Here is a 3,258-nt window from a genome sequence, read left to right on the forward strand (position 1 = left end):
CCCTTCCCCCATGCATTTCTGTTTCCCTTTTAGTTTGCTGGATTGTTCTGCTGTCCCTCCCCCCCCCCCCCCCCCCCTTGGATTGTAATGTAAAATTTTTTTCCCATTTCAAGAAATTTTTAAAAATACAGGTCCTCCCCGGAACCCCGCCCGGGGGGGAAGGGGGGGGCGGGGCCCCAAAAGCCACCTTTTCCCTGCCCCCCCCCCCCCCCGGCTGGTGTTCAGAGAAGTACCTGTATTTTTTTTTCAAAGTACCTGTATTTTTAATAATTTCTTGACATTTTTTTTAAAAATGACTTTTCCCAGGTTTTAGATTTGGAGGGAAGGTCTTAAGCTTAGAACAACTCAGAACAAAATCTAGGAGGGTGGGAGGGACGGCCAAGCCCATAAAGCAGGTGGTGTGGGCACCACTGGTGGGGTCTGGGCTGCCCTCCACCCCCAAATCCGCCCTCCACCTTAGTGTGCATCCCAATGTGCAGGAGATGTGATGAGGCCCAGCCCCCTGTATTCAGAACCGGGCTCTGGCCGTGTAGAAACGTCTCATTTATACCTCTGGCTACAGCCAGCTGTGCACAAAAGGTTAGGAGTCCTGAAGCCTGTCCTGCCGAGGAGAAAGGGTGAGGCCCTCCATCCCCCGAGCGCCCCCACGCCCAAGGCCTCAGGTGTAGAAGATGAGCTCAGGGATCTGCCCGCCCTGCACCCCGGTGCCTTTGGTGCTGTCGGAGGAGCACTGGAACTGGAAGGTCACCTTCCCGCACTGCACCTCTGTCAGGCCCTCCTGCCCGAAGTAGCTGAGCTAGCTGCCGTCCAGCACAGCGCTGGCTGTGTAGAAGGTGTCCTGCTCCACCTGCACCCGGTGCTCAAACCAGACTGGGAAGGTGCTGCTGGAGCCGTCGGACACAAACCTGGTCAGGTTCTGGGCGAGGACCACCTCCAGGCGCTTGAGCTCGATCTTCACACTGTACTCAGCTTTCCTGGAGCTGGACCCGTACAGGCCCAGCCCCGCCACAAACACCCTCCTGTCTGCCACAAACTGGATGCTGTCGCAGTGCCCCCATAGTGCCACTGGTTGCTGCGGTAGGCCGAGGACTGGAATCGGTGGCACCTCTGCGGGGCCAGGCCTCGCCTCTTGGTCAGCGGGAAGTCGAGCGGGGGCTTGTTGGCCGCTGTGTACCACAGGAAGATGTTGTGGGTCTCCTCCAGCGTCAGGATGTACGACTGGGCAGCGCCGTTGGCAAACTCCTCCAGGGTCATGGTCAGAATGCGGACCAGGTAGAGGGCCGGCCCCAGGATGTGCCTCTTGTTGTGTGGGGTGGTGGGCAGGCCCTGCCACTTGCACTCGGCCTCAGCCCAGTTGAGCACGGCCTCGAAGACAACCGCCTCCTTGGTGTTGAGGGCCTCCCGGGTGACGACGACCTCCAGGGTCTGCCAGTCAATCTCACAGAAGCCCTCGGACCACAGGGCCATCTCCCCCTGCACGTCAATGACCTCCCAGCAGCGCTGGGTCAGCTCGGGCTCCTCAAACAGCCGGCTCTGCGACAGCAGGACACAGGCGTTCTTGGCTTCCAGGCTTGTCTACAGGAAGTGCACGCAGGCTTTTGCCTGAGGCCGCCTCTTCCCTGCCCTACCCGGCTTCTCTGATCACCAGCAGGGGGGCGGGCAAAGGCGGCCCCGGTTCTCCGATCACTGCCACCCAGCTCTTGCCTGCCGCCTGGGTTTCCGATCACCGTCAGCGGTAGGCGGCTTCTTCCGTCCTTCCCCTTTCGCCTCCCAGCATTGCGCCTATGTATGCAAATTAACCGTCATCTTTGTTGGCAGTTAATTTGCATATTGCCCTGATTAGCTAATGGGAAGTGTAGCGAAGGTATGGTCAATTACCATGTTTGTCTATTATTAGATTAGATACTAATTATTATATATACTATTTATATATATTTATATATATATATATATACACATATGTGTGAGATATATATATATATCAATCACACACTGAGTGGCCAGATTATTATGACCACCCCATCAGTACTTCGTTGGGCCACCTTTGCCTTCAATACTGCGGCGATTCTCCTTGGCATTGACTCCACAAGATGTTGAAAGGTGATGCGAGGAATCTGACACCATGCCTGATGAATAGCACTGTCCAGTTCTGTGAGATTTGATGGTTGTGGAACCAGCTGCCTGATAGCTCTTTTAACTTCATCCCACAAATGCTCAATTGGATTGAGATCTGGTGATTATGGGGGCCACCTAAGCAAGGTGAAGTCTCCCTCATGTTCTTGAAACCACTCCTGCACAATATGAGCACCGTGGCATGGCACATTGTCTTGTTGGAAGAAGCCATCTCCATTGGGATATGCCATCAACATGATAAGATGAACCTGATCAGCAATGATACTTAAGTATGTTGTGCTATTTAGACGTTTGTAATGATCTGGCCCTCTAGCAACTTCAGTGCGAAATTATGGCTAATTTGCCTACAAACGTCAGGTGGTCATAATAATCTGGCCACTCAAATATATATATACTAGGGGCCCGGTGCACGAAATTCGTGCACTGGGGATGGGTGGGGGTCCCTTAGCCCAGCATGTGCCCTCTTGCAGTCCGGGACCCCTCCCTCGTTACTGCCCACCTGCTTGCTGCTTCCTACCGCTCGGCTTGCTGCTCCTTAGTGCTGCCACGAAGGCCTTGGGTCTGCTGGGTGCCGGGCCTGCGGGTTTGTGTCTCTGATACCCCCAGCAGGCCCAGCACCTTGATGGCGAGGCTTGGGGCTGCGGGTCTTTGATCAGGCCCCCAGCAGCCCCAGCACCAAGGTGGTGGGCCTTGGGGCTGCTGGGTACAGGCCCCCCGCTGCGTGTTTGTGTCTTCTATCAGGCCCCCAGCAGCCCTAGCAGCTCCAGCACCACCTAAATAACTTAAGGGAAACTTTATTTAGTCTTCTTTTAAAAGCAATCTAGTTTAAAAATGAGTTGCGGTTAAGACAGAACAAAGAACATGGTACCTAAGAGTGAGATAGACTGACAGAGGAGAGGCTGGGCACTGGTCAGGGGCTTACATGCCAACTGTTCTCCACCTGGGAAATGATGTAAAATTGGTTTCTTTAGTTTTCTGCTTAATGGTCTTCTCCAGCACTGAGGTCAGAGGAGCCGCCTTCTAGCCTCCAGGCTGCTTCTCAGAGCTGGAAATTTCGCCATAAGCCTCTGCCTAGGACAGGACTCTGCACCTCCAGGGTGCATAAACACACAGGGCTTCATCAGG

The 3,258-nt window shown here is 54.4% G+C and overlaps 1 pseudogene; it reads right to left on the bottom strand.

The window, feature by feature from the left end:
* Positions 1-658: 658 nt before the first annotated feature.
* Positions 659-3,258, bottom strand: part of LOC102418873 — a 14,962-nt pseudogene continuing 12,362 nt past the window's right edge.

The sequence above is a fragment of the Myotis lucifugus genome, unplaced genomic scaffold (assembly GCF_000147115.1).
Source record: "Myotis lucifugus unplaced genomic scaffold, Myoluc2.0 scaffold_67, whole genome shotgun sequence".
NCBI lineage: Eukaryota > Metazoa > Chordata > Mammalia > Chiroptera > Vespertilionidae > Myotis > Myotis lucifugus.